The sequence below is a fragment of the Triticum dicoccoides genome, chromosome 3A (genome assembly GCF_002162155.2).
Source record: "Triticum dicoccoides isolate Atlit2015 ecotype Zavitan chromosome 3A, WEW_v2.0, whole genome shotgun sequence".
Taxonomy (NCBI): domain Eukaryota; kingdom Viridiplantae; phylum Streptophyta; class Magnoliopsida; order Poales; family Poaceae; genus Triticum; species Triticum dicoccoides.
This window is the reverse complement of record NC_041384.1, coordinates 420,684,118-420,702,738: the sequence shown is the minus strand read 5'-3', so window position 1 is coordinate 420,702,738 and position 18,621 is coordinate 420,684,118.

Here is an 18,621-nt window from a genome sequence, read left to right as displayed (position 1 = left end):
GGGTGGAAGGCTCGGCCTTATGCCTGGTGTTTTGTTCCACTCTTGCCGCCCTAGTTTCCGTCATACCGGTGTTATATTCCTTGATTTTGCGTTCCTTACACGGTTGGGTGTTATGGGGACCCCTTGACAGTTCACTTTGAATAAAACTCCTCCAACAAGGCCCAACCTTCATTTTACCATTTGCCTCACCACCACCTACCCTTCCCTCAGGTCGGCCAACCCGAGGGTCATCTTTATTTTAGCCCCCCCAGGCCAGTGCTTGTCTAAGTGTTGGTCCGAACCGAGCCGCCTGCGGGGCCACCTCGAGGAAACTCGAGGTCTGGTTTTACTCATAGCTTGTCTCATTCGGTGTTGCCCTGAGAACGAGATATGTGCAGCTCCTATCGGGATGTCGGCACATCAGGTGGCTTTGCTGGTCTTGTTTTACCATTGTAGAAATGTCTTGTAACAGGGATTCCGAGACTGATCGGGTCTTCTCGGGAGAAGGAATATCCTTCGTTGACCGTGAGAGCTTGTGATGGGATAAGTTGGGACACCCCTGCAGGGTTTTGAACTTTCGAAAGCCGTGCCCGCGGTTATGGGCAGATGGGAATTTGTTAATATCTGGTTGTAGAGAACTTGACACTTAACTTAATTAAAATGAATCAACCGCGTGTGTAGCCGTGATGGTCTCTTCTCGGCGGAGTCTGGGAAGTGAACACGGTTCTGGTGTTACGCTTGAATGTAAGTAGTTTCAGGATCACTTCTTGATCACTTCTAGTTCACGACCGTTGCGTTGCTTCTCTTCTCGCTCTTGTTTGCGTAAGTTAGCCACCATATATGCTTAGTGCTTGCTGCAGCTCCACCTTACTACCCCTTTCCTACCCATAAGCTTAAATAGTCTTGATCTCGCGGGTGTGAGATTGCTGAGTCCTCGTGACTCACAGATACTTCCAAACAATTGTAGGTGCCGATGATACCAGTGCAGGCGACGCAACTGAGCTCAAGTGGGAGCTCGATGAAGATCATCTTCATTGTGTCGCTTCGTTTCCAGTTGATCAGTAGTGGAGCCCAATTGGGGCGATCGGGGATCTAGCATTAGGGGTGGTCTTCTTTTATTTTGGTTCCGTAGTCGGACCTTTATTGTATTCTGGATGATGTATGATATATTTATGTAGTGTGTGAAGTGGCGATTGTAAGCCAACTCTTTATCCCTTTCTTATTTAATACATGGGATGTGTAAAGATTACCCCTCTTGCGACATGCCTACCATGCGGCTATGCCTCTAAGTCGTGCCCCGACACGTGGGAGATATAGCCGCATTGTGGGTGCTACATTGGTTTTGATGACTTGTAGATTTTTGCAATAAGTATGTGAGTTCTTTATGACTAATGTTGAGTGTGTGGATTATACGCACTCTCACCCTTCCATCATTCTAGCCTCTTCGGTACCGTGTATTGCCCTTTCTCACCTCGAGAGTTGGTGCAAACTTCGCAGGTGCATCGAAACCCCATGATATGATACGCTCTATCACACATAAGCCTCCTTATATCTTCCTCAAAACAGCCACCATACCTACTTATTATGGCATTTCCATAGCCATTCCGAGATATATTGCCATGCAACTTTCCACCATTCCGTTTATTATGACATGCTTCATCATTGTAATATTGCCTTGCATGATCATGTAGTTGACATGGTATTTGTGGCAAAGCCACCATTCATAATATTTTCATACATGTCACTCTTGATTCATTGCACATCCCGGTACACCGGCGGAGGCATTCATATAGAGTCATATTTTGTTCTAAGTATCGAGTTGTAATCCTTGAGTTGTAAATAAATAGAAGTGTGATGATCATCATTATTAGAGCATTGTCCCGTGTGAGGAAAAAAAGAGAAAGGCCCAAAAAAATGAGAGAAAAAGAGAGAAGGGGAAATGCTACTATCCTTTTTCCACACTTGTGCTTCAAAGTAGCACCATGATCTTCATGATAGAGAGTCTCTTATTTTGTCACTTGCATATACTAGTGGGAAATTTTCATTATAGAACTTGGCTTGTATATTCCAACGATGGGCTTTCTCAAATGCCCTAGGTCTTCGTGAGCAAGAAAGTTGGATGCACACCCACTTAGTTTCTTTTGTTGAGCTTTCATACATCTATAGCTCTAGTGCATCCGTTGCATGGCAATCCCTACTCCTTGCATTGACATCAATTGATGGGCATCTCCATACCCCATTGATTAGACGCGTCAATGTGAGACTTTCTCCTTTTTTGTCTTCTCCACACAACCTCCATCATCATATTCTATTCCACCCATACTGCTATGTCCATGGCTCGCGCTCACGTATTGCGTGAAAGTTGAATTTTTTTGAGAATACTAAAGTATGAAACAATTGCTTGGCTTGTCATTGGGGTTGTGCATGATGGGAGAATTTTGTGTGACGAAAATGAAGCATGGCCAAACTATATGATTTTGTAGGGATGAGCTTTCTTTGGCTATGTTATTTTGAGAGGACATAATTGCTTGGTTAGTATGCTTGAAGTATTATTGTTTTTATGTCAATATTAAACTTTTGTCTTGAATCTTATGGATCTGAATATTATTGCCACAATAGAGAAGATTACATTGATGAATATGTTAGGTAGCACTCCACATCAAAAATTATGTTTTTATCATTTACCTACTCGAGGATGAGCAGGAATTAAGCTTGGGGATGCTTGATACGTCTCCAACGTATCTATAATTTTTTATTGTTCCATGCTATTATATTATCCATCTAGGATGTTTCATATGCATTTATATGCTATTTTATATGATTTTTGGGACTAACCTATTAACCTAGAGCCCGGTGCCAGTTTCTATTTTTCCTTGTTTTTGAGTTTTACAGAAAAGGAATACCAAACGGAGTCCAATGGACGTGCCAATTTTTGATGATTTTTTATGGACAAAAAGAAGCCCCCGGAGTAAAAGATTTGGGCCAGAAGAGTCATGTGCCGTCCACGAGGGGGGCTACCCCCCACCCCCCGGGCGCGCCGCCCTATCTCGTGGATGACTCGAGGACCCCCTGACTTGTTCCCGACGCCAAAAATTCCTATAAATGCAAAAACCTCCAAAAAATAACCTAGATCGGGAGTTCCGCCGCCGCAAGCCTCTGTAGCCACCGAAAACCAATCTAGACCCGTTCTGGCATCCTGCAGGAGGGGGGATCCCTCTTCGGTGGCCATCTACATCATACCGGTGCTCTCCATGACGAGGAGGGAGTAGTTCACCCTCGGGGCTGAGGGTATGTACCAGTAGCTATGTGTTTGATCTCTCTCTCTCTCGTGTTCTTGATTCGGAACGATCTTGATGTATCGTGAGCTTTGATATTATAGTTGGATCCTATGATGTTTCTCCCCCTCTACTCTCTTGTAATGGATTGAGTTTTCCCTTTGAAGTTATCTTATCAAATTGAGTCTTTAAGGATTTGAGAACACTTGATGTATGTCTTGCATGTGCTTTTCTGTGGTGACAATGGGTATCACGTGATCCACTTGATGTATGTTTTGGTGATCAACTTGCGAGTTCTGTGACCTCATGAACTTATGCATAGGGGTTGGCACATGTTTTCGTCTTGACTCTCCGGTAGAAACTTTGGGGCACTCTTTGAAGTTCTTTGTGTTAGTTGAATAGATGAATCTGAGATTGTGTGATGCATATCGTATAACCATACCCACGGATACTTGAGGTGACATTGGAGTATCTAGGTGACATTAGGGTTTTGGTTGATTTGTGTCTTAAGGTGTTATTCTAGTATGAAATCTAGGATAGATTGAACGGAAAGAATAGCTTCATGATATTTTACTACGGACTCTTGAATAGATCGATCAGAAAGGATAACTTTGAGGTGGTTTTGTACCCTACAATAATCTCTTCATTTGTTCTCCGCTATTAGTGACTTTGGAGTGACTCTTTGTTGCATGTTGAGGGATATTTATATGATCCAGTTATGTTATTATTGTTGAGAGAACTTGCACTAGTGAAAGTATGAACCCTAGAATGCATTGCAATACCGTTTGTGCTCACTTTTATCATTAGTTACCTTGTTGTTTTATATTTTCAAATTACAAAAACATATATCTACCATCCATATTGCACTTGTATCACCATCTCTTCGCCAAACTAGTGCACCTATACAATTTACTATTGTATTGGGTGTGTTGCGGACACAAGAGACTCTTTGTTATTTGGTTGGAGGGTTGTTTGAGAGAGACCATCTTCATCCTAAGCCTCCCACAGATTGATAAACCTTAGGTCATCCACTTGAGGGAAATTTGCTACTGTCCTACAAACCTCTGCACTTGGAGGCCCAACAAGGTCTACAAGAAGAAGGTTGTGTAGTAGACATCAATTACAAGATTGGGTTTCAGCATCAGAGATAGAAGTTTCATTTTCATTATCAGGAGGTTTTTCTATTTCGGGTTCACTAGAAGTGTGCAAAGTCCTATCATTTTTCTTTTTCTTTTTCTTTCTAGAAGGACTAGGTGCACTAGTGTTAACTCTTTGTGAATCTTGTTCAATTCTATTAGGGTGTCCCTCGGGATAAAGTTGCTCCTGAGTCATTCTCCAACATATCTATAGTTTTTGATTGTTCCATGCTATTATATTATCAACCTTGGATGTTTTATATGCACTTATATGCTATTTTATATGATTTTTGGGTCTAACCTATTAACCTAGAGCCCAGTGCCAGTTTCTGTTTTTTCCTTGTTTTCGAGTTTTACAGAAAAGGAATACCAAACGGGGTCCAATTGACGTGCCAATTTTTGACGATTTTTATGGACCAAAAGAAGACCCCAGAGTAAAAGAGTTGGGCCAGAAGAGTCCCGGGCCATCCATGAGGCTGGGGGCGCCCCCCCCCCCGGGCGTGTGGGCCTACCTCGTGGATGACTCGGGCACCTTCTTGACATGATACCTACGCCAAAAATTCCTATAAATACAGAAACCTCCAAAAAATAACCTAGATTGGGAGTTCCACCGCCGCAAGCCTCTATAGCCACCAAAAACCAATCTAGACATGTTTTGGCGCCCTGCAGGAGGGGGGATCCCTCTTCGGTGGCCATCTACATCATCCCGACGCTCTCCATGATGAGGAGGGATTAGTTCACCCTCAGGGCTGAGGGTATGTACCAGTAGCTATGTGTTTGATCTCTCTCTCACGTGTTCTTGATTCGGAACGATCTTGATGTATCGCGAGCTTTGATATTATAGTTGGATCTTATGATGTTTCTCCCCCTCTACTCTCTTGTAATGGATTGAGTTTTCCCTTTGAAGTTATCTTATCGGATTGAGTCTTTAAGGATTTTAGAACACTTGATGTATGTCTTGCATGTGCTTATCTATGGTGACAATGGGATATCACGTGATCCACTTGATGTATGTTTGGGTGATCAACTTGCGAGTTCTGTGACCTCATGAACTTATGCATACGGGTTGGCACGTGTTTTCGTCTTGACTCTCCGGTAGAAACTTTGGGGCACTCTTTGAAGTTATTTGTGTTGGTTGAATAGATGAATATGAGATTGTGTGATGCATATCGTATAACCATACCCACGGATACTTGATGTGATATTGGAGTATCTAGGTGACATTAGGGTTTTGGTTGATTTGTGTCTTAAGGTGTTATTCTAGTACGAACTCTAGGATAGATTGAACGGAAAGAATAGCTTCATGTTATTTTACTACGGACTCTTGAATAGATCGATCAGAAAGGATAACTTTGAGGTGGTTTCGTACCCTACAAGAATCTCTTCGTTTGTTCTCCGCCATTAGTGACTTTGGAGTGACTCTTTGTTGCATGTTGAGGGATAGTTATATGATCCAATTATGTTATTATTGTTGAGAGAACTTGCACTAGTGAAAGTATGAACCCTAGGCCTTGTTTCCTAGCATTGCAATACCGTCTACACTCACTTTTACCACTTGTTACCTTGCTCTTTTTCTATTTTCAGATTACAAAAACCTATATCTACTATCCATATTGCACTTGTATCACCATCTCTTCGCCGAACTAGTGCATCTATACAATTTACCATTGTATTGGGTGTGTTGGGGACACAAGAGACTCTTTCTTATTTGGTTGGAGGGTTGATTGAGACAGACCATCTTCATCCTACGCCTCCCACGGATTGATAAACCTTAGGTCATCCACTTAAGGGAAATTTGCTGCTGTCCTACAAACCTCTGCACTTGGAGGCCCAACAACGTCTACAAGAAGAAGGTTGTTTAGTAGACATCACTCCTCTAGTTGCAACTCTAACAGCAAAGTCATGCATATTATGATTCATTTCATCAAGCAATTCTCTTTGAGATTTGGCAACTTGTTATAATTGAGTTTGAACCATAGAAGCATGCTTTCCAACACCTCTAACATCATTTGATATTATAGATAACAAGTCACTCAAGCGGGCAATCATATCAGAATTGTATTTCAATTGTTTCATAACATTTGCATTGAAGTGATCTTGTTTTCTAATATAGTTTTCAAACTCATAAATGCATTGAGTAGGATGCATATTGTGAGGATTATCATTATCGTTGAACTTCATAAGAGAATTTACCTCTGCCACCTTAGGCAGTGGTGGTGTATTAAGCCCATGTATTTCTTCAATAGGAGGTAAATTTTTAACATCCTCAGCTTTAATACCTTTTTCCATATATTTCTTTGGCTCTTGCATATCTTCAGGACTGAGATATAATACACCCCTCTTCTTTGGAGTGGGTTTAGGCGGTGGTTCAGGAATAGTCCAATCATCATAATTTTTGAATATGTTATTCAATAATTCTTCAGCTTGAGCAATAGTTCATTCCCTGAAAACACAACTAGCACAACTATCTAGGAAGTCCCTAGAAGCATTAGTTAGTCCATTATAGAAGATATCTAGTACTTCATTTTTCTTAAGAGGATGATCAGGCAAAGCATTAAGTAACTGGCAAAGCCTCCCACAAGCTTGTGGGAGACTCTCTTATTTAGTTTGCACAAAGTTAAATATTTCCTGTAAGGCAGCTTGTTTCATATGAGCAGGAAAATATTTTTCAGAGAAGTAATAAACCATATCCTAGGGACTATGCACACAACCAAGAGCAAGAGTATTGTACCAAGCTTTAGCATCACCCTTTAATGAGAAAGGAAATAATTTGAGAATAAAGTAATAACGGGTTTTCTCATCATGACTAAAGAGGGTGGCTATGTCATTCAACTTAGTAAGATGTGCCACACCAGTTTCAGTTTCATAACCATGGAAAGGATCAGATTCAACCAAAGTGATTAACTTTGGGTCGACAGAGAATTCATAATCCCTATCAGCAATACAGATAGGTGAAGTAGCAAACTTAGGATCACATTTCATTCTAGCATTCAAAGATTTTTCTTTATACTTTTGTAGTAATTTCTCTAGATCATCTCTATCATTGCAAGCAAGAATATCTCTAGTTGCTTCTTCACTCATAACATAACCTTCTGGTACCTTAGTCAATTCATATCTAGGAAGGCTAGTTCTAGCAGGTGTTTCAGGAGTTTTAGTTTCAAGCTCATCATCAGGTTCAACAACATCATGTTGTATAACTCTAGCAATTTGTTTATCAAGAAATTCACCAAGTGGCACATCATCATTATCAAGCAAGGTACTAGCATCATCATAAGCATCATTCATAGTAGAATTAGCATCATCAATAACTTGCGACATATCAAAATTAATAGCATGTGGTGCTGTTGCAAGTTTACTCATAACAGAAGGTGAATCTAAAGCAGAACTGGATGGCAGTTCCTTACCTCCCCTCGTCTTAGAGGGATAAATCTTAGTCTTTGGATCCTTCAGATTCTTCATAGTGATAATATGATAATAATCCCAAGTGACTAAACAAATATAGATATGCTCCCCGGCAACGGCGCCAGAAAAAGGTCTTGATAACCCACAAGTATAGGGGGTCACAATAGTTTTCGAGGGTAGAGTATTCAACCCAAATTTATAGATTCAACACAAGGGGAGCCAAAGAATATTTGAAGGTATTAGCAGCTAATTTGTCAATTCAACCACACCTGGAGATTAATTATCTGCAGCAATATGATCAGTAGCAAAGTAGTTTGATAGTTTTGATAGTAGTGACAGTAGCAACGGTAACAGTAATAGTGATAGCGGTAATTTGTAGCAAGTGTAACAGTGATGATAGCAGTAGTAACTTAGCAGAAACAATATGGAAAAGTTCATAGGCATTGGATCGGTGACTTGTTGGATGATATTCATCATGAGACAGTTATAACCTAGGGCGATACGACACTAGCTCTAGTTCATCGATATAATGTAGGCATGTATTCTGTAAATAGTCATACATGCTTTATTAAAAGAACTTTCATGACATCTTTTGTCCTATCCTCCTGTGGCAGCGGGGTCCATATTGGAAACTAGGGGATATTAAGGCCTCCTTTTAATAGAGAACCGGAACAAAGCATTAACACATAGTGAATACATGAACTACTCAAACTACGGTCATCATCGGGAGTGGGCCCGGTTGTTCTCACTCCGGGGTTGCCAGATCATAACCGTAGTAGGTGAGTATAACTTGCAAGATCGGGTCTAAAACATGGATATAATGATGAATTCATAAACAGTTCAGATATGAAATCATGGCACCCGGGCCCAAAGTGACAAGCACTAAGCATGGCAAAGTCATAGCAACATCAATCTAAGAACATAGTGGATACTAGGGATCAAGCCCTAACAAAACTAACTCGATTACATGATGAATCTCATCCAACTCCTCACCGACCAGCGAGCCTACGAATGAATTACTCATTCCCGGTGGGGAGCATCATGGAATTCGCGATGGAGATAGGTTGGTGATGACGAAGATCGAAGACCCCCCTCTCCAGAGCCCCAAACGGACTCCAGACCTGCCCTCCTGAGGAAGAACAGGGCCTGGCGGCGGCTCCGTCTCGTGGATCGTCATAATTCTTTCTCCTTGATTTTTTTTGGAATAATTTGAATTTATAGTATCAGGGGGGTCGTCAGCAGGGCCACCAGGTGGGTACAACCCATCTGGGAGCGCCAGGAGAGGAGGGTGCACCCTGGTGGGTTGTGCCCACCCATGGGCCCCTCTCCGGTGGGTCTTGGCTCCAGAAGTTCTTATTTTTGATATAAAAAATCCTCAAAAAGTTTCGTTCCATTCCAAGAACTTTTATCTCTGCACAAAAACAACACCATGGTAGTTCTGCTGCAAACAACATCAGTCTGGGGTTAGTTTCATTCAAATCATGCAAATTAGAGTCCCAAACAAGAGGGAAAATGTGAGAAAAATAGATACGTTGGAGACATATCACAAAATTATCGGCACACTTCTTAATATTGAAGGCAATATGAAAGATACCTTAAAATCTAGGATTGATTTGACACACCTGGGTATCAGACAGGATTTGCAGGTGCAAGATGAAGGTAAACCATGGGATATGGCACTAGCTGTGTACGTCTTGGACAAGGTAAAAAGAAAAGAATTATGCAAGGTCCTGTCACGTGTGAGATTCCCACATGGATTTGCTTCCAACCCTGAAAGGAGAGTCAGTGCAAATGGAAATAAGGTACAAGGGTTGAAAACTCATGACTACCACGTCCTACTTCAAAGGGTTTTACCTATTATCCTTAGAGGATTGGGCCGCCCTGACTTATACAGAGCAGTTGCAGAGTTGGGACAATTCTTCACGAAACTCTACAGTAGAAATATCAAGCTAGATGCTTTGGAGCGTCTTAGAGACAAGATACCAACTATCCTATGCGACCTTGAGAAGATATATCCTCCAGACTTCTTTGATGTGATGGTGCATCTGGCTGTTCATCTATCTGATGAGGCACTACTTAGAGGTCCAGTACAATATGGTTGGATGTACCCTATTGAAAGGCGGCTAGGCACTTTGAAGGGCTATGTTAGGAACAGAGCTAGACCCGAGGGTTCCATTGCAGAGGCCTATATTGCTACAGAAGCATTGACATTCTGCTCAAAATACATTGAAACAGCTGATCAGCTTAGCAAAGAGGTGGGTGAAGACAATCCCGAGCTCAATGTTTTTGATTATTCTGTTTGAGTTACAGGGAAGAGTCGACAAGAGGACAAACCTAAAGATTTGGACAAAATGGTTTGGTATGTGTTGAATAATTGTCTTGAGATACTACCTTATATCAAGTAAGTGCTAAGTACTGCAGCTTATACATCGTAATCTACTAAATTTGCAGCACATTCTTCTATATTTAGATGTTTGACACGATCACTATGTTGTGCAGCATCTACAAAAAGGAGTTACTGCCGCAAAATCCAAGAAACATTGACAAACTTGTTATGGCAGGATTTGCGAAATGGTTCAAGAGCCATGTAAGCTTTTGAATTGCACTGTCGTTTTTTTACTATATTGAGTACATAAGATGACCGGCTTGTTTATTTTCTAACCATATGTTAAGAAGATGCGGGAGGATGGGCAGGCAATTGATGATGCCCTTTACGCACTAGCAATGGGTCCTGATGCTCAGGTAAGACATTATGAATCTTGCATTGTTGGAGATGTGCGCTACAACACCCTTGCACGCGACGAAGGCAGGAAGACACAAAACAGTGCCATCATGAGCACGGATACGTACGACAGAGAGACAACTGAAATGTATGCTAACATAACAGACATTGTTCAGGTGCAGTATATCTCCAGTTTTGAGGATCATCGGTGTGTGGTTCTGTTGTGCTGTCGTTGGTATAACCTATTTTCCAGGATCGCAAAACCCAGAGCTGATGATTATTTCAAATCCATCAATATTAAGGCGGTGTACCAGACCAACGAGCCTTTTATTTTGGCAAATCAAGCAACACATATATTTTTCTTGGAAGACGCATTTGCACGTAGCAATAATTGGAGAGTATTGCAAAGGTTTGAGCAGAGGAATTCGTTTAATGAAGTTGCACAACAAGATGATGCTTACACTACTGCTGATGTACAAGATTCCACAGATGTTCCTAATATCTTTGAGAACCATCACGTCAATGACGCTGGCGAAAAGATTGCATGTCGTGCTATGGACATACAAGAGTTGATCAAGAAGAAGCCAACGTTCGAGCACATTGAGGATGAAGAAGAAGATTACACTCTGGGGAATTACGATTCAGACTGATACACATGGCGAAGATGTTGACGTTGCTGCTATGGATGATGATTAGATTGCTTTTGTCGTATTTGCCTGTTAGAAGACGTTTTTTATCTATTATGTGAAATTGTGTTTGCTATGACAACTGAAACCTGATGAACGTGTTGTTTAGTATTTTGCTATGAGAACATCACTTGTTATGTATGTTCATTTCTGTTTGGTGATTGTATGACGACTAAAACATGACGACATTGTTGTTTAGTTGTACTCATATTTGGTTGTGAAACTTGAATTTGATGACATAGTTTTTGTTGGACTGCAATTTGCTTAACGTCTTCGAATGGGAACAAAGCTGACTCGACAGGGCCTCTGCTAATTTATTTATTTATTACTAAAAGGGCCTCTGCTATTTATTTATTTATGAGCAAAATGTGATACCCCCCTTCTGTTAATAGAAATCATTAGATGTTCACAACACTACGCCCAGCCTGCTACACAAGTCTCATTCATTACTAGTTTCAGCAAAGTGCTCATGTCATAGCCATTGAATAAATCACGAGTGCTACATACACTGCAAATAAAGAGACAATCATCCTACAGAGCACATCGATTTTTCCCATTATATTCACAAGCTCTTTCATCCCCTCATTGTTGTGAAGGCCGTTCAGCAGCTGTTGCTTGGCCATGACCAAAGGAACTGCAACTTTAACCTTCTGCTATGTATCTTCCTCTTCTGTCGTTCCTTCAGTTACTTGTCCAACACCCCAACCTGCTGGTATTGGGATTCCTCGGCTAACCAAATAATCAGCGTAGTTGCATTCCCCCACATCAGCAAATTCCTAGAAATACAAATCACACGAATCTTCCCTTTTCTGCATGAATCAAATTGGAAGATCATCAACCAAACTATTAAAAAAAATCAGCAATTGAAAGCAGCAGCACAACACTTAAATATATTATTACCCCATGATTCGGGCATTTGTAGAAGACTCGACCAGGGTTGAGGATTGTGGTTGAGACGCGGCGGATGACTCTGCATGATTTGTAACAGTGGCACCACACCAAGGGCAGCGGGTTGCGATGAGCAACCGGCTGCGGTGCGTGTGCCGGCGGGGGTGTGATGAGACCCAAGGGCGATGGTAAGGGTGGCGACTTGGCGCATATCTGGTTGCTGCCTGCTGAAGAGCAGGTGGACGAGTAGTCGGCGGACATGGTTGTTGCGGCCAGAGCTTCTGATGCTAGGCAGAGTAAGTAGAGAAGAGGAGAAGCGAACATTGGATATGTCAGTTTCATTACTTGTAGAGTAGCATAGCACCATATATAGTCATAGTCTAGGTTTGGATTCGAACCAGCTATAGGAGCACGTTTCTCTTTTTTCTAAAACTCAGCAACGTCTCTTTACTGGTACACTAGCTTGTTCTATACGCCTTCTCAAGTCTTTGATTTTCTTTCTTTTTTGCGAGGAAGGAAGGAGGACAAAATTGAGAGTTCCTGGGACTCGAACACAAGACCTCTCGGTTGAAAACCAAGTGTGCTAGTCACTTATGTGGCGAACGTTCCCTGGGAGGAGGACGGCAGAGGAACACATTTTCCTCGCAGTTTTAGTTGCGACGCAAGATCGAATGGTCACAGTTTCGGGAATGTTATCAGGCGAACGAGCCCACTTTTTATTTTCTTCCTATATATAAAAAAGTATGCTACTTGGTGTCAGCTTAGTCAACAAACGATTGTGCCAACCTTGACCGTTGGATTGACATTCAACGCCTGTCGTATTTCTTCAGCCTCTTCTTCCTCCAGTCGTCAAAGCCAAATCAGCGCCGGCGGGACCGCCTGCTCCTGCCTCCCACGGCTGGCTATGCTGCCGCGAACATATCGTGGCCACATCGCACCCTAAAACTCTGTGCATCTTCCCTGACTCCTGTTCGTTCCCGTCCGAGGCCTCACCATCGTCCTCCGCCTTGGTTCACTCATCGTGGCGCCGCCCTCTGGTGTTGTAAACATGGTCAACAACCGAGAGGAATAAGGAGATGACTGTACATGGTGAGGATGACAGTAGGGACCCAGCAGCACGCGCAGTAATTTTCTTTTTTCGGGACGAAAAAGGGTATCAACTGGGTTGTTCGGGAGTTGTAGCCCGTCTAGCACATGACCAGCCCAGTTTGTTTTTTTTCTTTCTGAAAATGGCTAGCCCAGCTATTTTGTTTTGTGTAAAATAACCAATGTAGGTCTACTTGCTTTTCTACGCCCTGCTGGGCCGGAAATCTTTTAAGACAAGGAGGGATGCATTTTGCCCAGAAAATGGGCTATAAGTAATAAGAAATGGGCTATAAGTAATATTAGATGGGTTGTAAAATGAAAAAATATAGCAAACAGGCAATTAGTTCCAAAATACCATTCGGATTTTGATATTTTAGATTTCATTGTTTTTGTGTGGGTAAAATTTCATTGGATTTAAATTAAGGTATGTTTGGTTTTTAAATTAATTTGAATCTGGCTAGAAATTTCGGGTTGTATGCTGTTTGGGATAGATTTGGAAGCTGACTTGTGGGTCTATTAGGTTGATGTGTACGAAAGGCTTTGTCAACTTAGTCCATAAACGATTCTAGCAGCAGTGACCGTTGGATGTTAATCCAACGGCTGTCCTGCTTCTTCAATATCCGATCTTCTTGCTCCAGCCGCCAAACCAGCGCCGGTGGAGCTGCCTGCTCCCGCCTCCCGTGGCCGGCTGCGCTGCCGCACAGGCCGCACCGCCCCACCCTACTCCATTGCTAGCCAGGCCATTCCTCTACTCACCCACACCTCCTGTTATTTTTTGGCGACGGCAGCCAGACCAGTAAACCCTCGTACTCCCCACCGCGTGGGCAACCACTGCCGAGTCTTCCCCGGCTCTGTGTCGTTCCCTTCATAGGCCACACCGTCATCCACCACCCTGGTGCTCTCGGCGCGCCGTAGTCAACGTGGTCAACGAACGACATCCATCAGGCGTCGACTGTACATGGAGAGGCTGACAGCTGGGTCCACGGCCGCACACAAGGAAATGCCTCCTTATTACACGCAAAATAATGATTCCTCCACCTGACATCTGGGACCCATCGGAGGGGCCTCTGTATTTCGCGAAAAAACGTTCTCCCGCTGACAGGTCGGACCCACCAGCTATATCTTCGCATGCAAGGAAGTGCCTCCTTCTTACGCACAAAAAATGAATACCCCCTGCTAGCTGGACCCAGCATAGCGGTAGGCTGACATGTGGGCCTACTAAGTTGACGGGGACGGAGGGCTTTGTCAACTTAGTCAATATGAATAATTCTAGCTCCATTGACCGTACGATGTCTATCCAATGGCCGTAGTGCTTCTTCAACCTCTGGTCTTCTTGCTCCAGCCGCCCAAAGCAACATCGGTCGTGCCGCCTGCTCTTGCCTCCCGTGTTCGGCTGTGCTGTCGCGGAGGCCTAACCACCCCCTACTACTCCCACCGCTGGCCAGGCCCTGCGGCGACGGCAGCCTCACACCGCAGCCGAACTAGTGAACCCTCGTACTTCTCTCCGCGTGGGCATCCACTACCGCGTCTTCCCCGGCTCCGCGCTGTCCCCTTCCTAGGCCTCGCCGTCGTCCACCACCTTGGTGCTCTCGGCGCGGCGTGGTCAATGTGGTCAACGACAGACTTCCATCAGAAGAGTACTATACATGGAGAGGCTGGCAGCTGGGTCCACGGCCGCAGCAAGGAAGTGACTCCTTATTACGCAAAAAATAATGATTCCTCCACCTGACAGCAGGGACCCACCGGACGGGCCACCATATTTCGTGAAAAAAATGTTTTCCCCCTGACTGCTGGGACCCACCAGCTACATCTTCGCACGCAAGAAAGTGCGTCCATATTACGAGCAAAAAAATGATTCGCCCCCTTGACTGCTGGGACCCACTAGCTACATCTTCGCATGCAAGGAAGTGCCTGACAGTCGGGACCCACCTAGTCGAAGCGTACATAGCGTTGTCATTTTGGTCGTGAACGTGTACGTATATACTGGTCGATGTAGAGGCGCGCACGTATCGTAGTAGAGGCGTGCACGTAGCATGTACACGTGCGTACAGCGGCCAGGGTGCAAGAAAGTAAATACGGCCACGTACATACATATGGGTGGGGTCTCAAACGCCTACTCGTGCATACGTACGGCCAGGGCTTGTGTACATGGCTGGGTCGGAACGGAGAAGCTGCGTTGTCGTCGTGTTCATGGGGAGGCAACAGAATGCGTCATGTTCATCGGGAGGCAACGGAACACGTGCTATTCATCGGGAGCCAACCGGCTTGGACGGAATAGCCGATGGAAACAAGGCTTGGCGTACCGCGGAACGGAGGAAATGGCCTTGTGTTCAATCGGCCACGGTCGAAACGGGATCCTGTTCATCGGGAGGGGTCTGGCGTACCGCAAAACGGAGGAAGCGGACTTCTCTTGGACCTCCTACGGTTGAAACGGGGTCCTGTTGATCGGGAGGGTGTGGCGTACCACAAAACGGAGGAAACGGACTTGTGTTGGAGCGCTACGGTCGAAATGGGGGTCCTGTTCATCGGGAGGGGTGTGGCATACCGGCAAACGGGACTCCATGGGATATTGTTCATCTCCACCGCCGACCTCCTCCAGCCTCCACGGGCTACTGTTCATCCACCGTCGACCTCCTCCAGCCTCCACCTGCAACTGTTCATCCACGGGCTCCTGTTCATCTAGCCTCCACCACGCACTCCTCCACCGGCTACTGTTCAACTAGCCCTCTCCACGGGGTCCTGTTCAACCACCCCTCCACGGGCTACTGTTCATCCAGCCCTCCACCGGCTACTGTCCAACCAGCCCTCCACGGGGTCGTCCTATTCATCCAGCCCTCCACGAGGTCCTGTTCATCCACCCCTCCATGGGGTCCTGTTCATCCATCGGCTCGATCGATCGGGGTACTGTTCATCCAGCGGCAACACCACGGGGTCATGTTCATTCAATCCCCACCGGGAACTGTTCATCCAAAGCCCCAACAATGCTCATTGTTCATCAAGAGGAAGCATCGATCGGCTTCAGTTAGTAGCAGTAGCGAAGGAATCACTCGGGTTCAATTAACATCAAGGGATCGATCGCTCAGGTTGAGTAACGTAGCTAGTGCAATCGCTCGGGTTGAGTTAGAGCCCAACGCCTCGCTCGGGTTCAGTTAGAGCGCAACACCTCGCACACACACGCGTACGTACGAGAGAAACGCGCATCGCTTGGCCCCGACCACCCATCGTAACCGGGAACTCCCCCGATATTTTCCTCGCCCTCACCTCTACCACGGTTTTTTCCGTCATACACGGCCCAAAGAATGTCATGCAGCTGCGTCTCCGGCCCGCCCAGGATGAAAAGCCCATTTTCTGTCATGATTTTTTGTCATAGAAGTAGGAGCCCACCACATTTATGATGATACCGGGTTTTGTCACAATTATCGTCATAGAAGTGTCGTAAGCATGACAGGAAAAAATTTCGTTTGGCCCACAATGTCACCGATCTGTCTTTTTTTGTAGTGATGTGAACGTAGAGTCTATCACACCTCGTCATCACGTGGTGTCTCGAAATGACGAACTGTAGCAATGGTGCATACTCAGGGAGAACACTTCTACCTTGAAATTTAGTGAAGGGATCATCTTATAATGCTACCGTCGTACTAAGCAAAATAAGATGTAAAAAAGATAAACATTACATGCAATCAAAATATGTGACATGATATGACCATCATCATCTTTGTGCTTTTGATATCCATCTCTAAAGCATCGTCATGATCTCCATCGTCACCGGCTCAAAACCTTGATCTCCATCGTAGCGTCGTGGTCGTCTCGCCAACTATTGCTTCTACAACTATCGCTAACGCATAGTGATAAAATAAAGCAATTACATGGTGTTTGCATTTCATACAATAAAGAGACAACCATAAGGCTCCTACTGATTGCCAGTAACTTTTACAAAACATGATCATCTCATACAATAACGTATATCACATCATGTCTTGACCATATCACATCACAACATGCCCTGCAAAAACAAGTTAGACGTCCTCTACTTTGTTGTTGCAAGTTTTACATAGATGCTACAGGCTTCTATCAAGAACCGTTCTTACCTACGCATCAAAACCGCAACGGTGATTTATCAAGTTTGTTGTTTTAGCCTTCAACAAGGACCGGCCGCAGTCAAATTCGATTCAACTAAATTTGGAGAAATAGACACCCGCCAGCCACCTTTATGCAAAACTAGTTGTGTGTCTGTCGGTGGAACCGGTACCATGAACGTGGTCATATAAGGTTGGTCTGGGCCGCTTCATCCAACAATACCGCCGGTTCAAAATATGACATTGGTGGTAAGCAGTATGACAATCACCGCCCACAACTCTTTGTGTTCTACTCGTGCATATCATCTATGCATAGATCTGGCTCGTCTGCCACTGTTAGGAAATGTAGCATGCAATTTAAAAAAACTCATATGATCACGCAAGATCTATCTAGGAAATGCATAGCAAGGAGAGGGGGAGAGTGTGTCCACGTACCCTCGTAGACCAAAAGCGGAAGCGTTTGACAACGCGGTTGATGTAGTCGAACTTCTTCTCGTTTCGACCGATCAAGCACCGAAGGTACGGCACCTCCGAGTTCTGCACACGTTTCGCTCGATGACATCCTGATAACCCACAAGTATAGGGGATCGCAATAGTTTTCGATAAGTAAGAGTGTCGAACCCAACGAGGAGCTAAAGGTAGAACAAATATTCCCTCAAGTTCTATCGACCACCGATACAACTCTACGCACGCTTGACGTTCGCTTTACCTAGAACAAGTATGAAACTAGAAGTACTTTGTAGGTGTTGTTGGACAGGTTTGCAAGATAATAAAGAGTACGTAAATAAAAATTAGGGGCTGTTTAGATTAGGAAACAATAAAGTAAATATAGAGAGTGTGGAAAAGTGGTGGTAGGAGTTGCGAAGTTGCCCCTTAAGCAATTGACTACTTTACTAGACCGATATCAAGTATTATGTGGGAGAGGCCACTGCTAGCATGTCATCCCTGACTTGGAATTCTATGCACTTATGATTGGAACTATTAGCAAGCATCTGCAACTACTAATGTTCATTAAGGTAAAATCCAACCATAGCATTAAGATAGATTGGTCCCCTTCAATCCCGTATGCATCAATTTCTATGCTAGGTTGAAGCTTCTGTCACTCTTGCCCTCCAATACATAGTCCTATCAACATACAACTAACCCTAGGGTGTGATCCATGTGCGCAATCATATGATGGGCACCAAAGGACAGCAACATAACCACAAGAAAATTAAATCAATCATAGCAATTCATCAACCACCGATAGGACAACGAAAATCTACTCAGACATCATAGGACGGCAACACATCATTGGATAATAATATGAAGCATAAAGCACCATGTTCAAGTAGAGGGTACAGCGGGTTGCGGGAGAGTGGACTGCTGTAG